The following is a 330-nucleotide window of genomic DNA, read 5'->3' on the forward strand; positions in this document are numbered from 1 at the left end:
TTGACATGTGGTGGGAGGAGCTGGGGATCAAACCAACAACCTTCCGATTAGTGGACGACCCGCTCTTCCTCTGAGCCACAGCCGCCCAGGGGGATTGATATCTGGGTGTGATAAGACCAGACCAAGAAAACTGTACCAAGTTTCGGTACACAGGAGATCCAAAAAACACAGGCAACCAAATCCAAGGGGCAAAGGCAAAAAGACAGGCCAAGAATCCAAAAACCAAAGTACAAACAACAGGAGAGAGAATACTATAATGTTTGATTAATAAAATTAATGAAAATACAGAGACTCTATACTATACAGGTGTGGGGGGTAATCAGGTGATCA

The sequence above is a fragment of the Morone saxatilis genome, unplaced genomic scaffold, assembly GCF_004916995.1.
Source record: "Morone saxatilis isolate NCDOM2014 unplaced genomic scaffold, NCSU_SB_2.0 Contig10, whole genome shotgun sequence".
NCBI classification, from domain to species: domain Eukaryota; kingdom Metazoa; phylum Chordata; class Actinopteri; family Moronidae; genus Morone; species Morone saxatilis.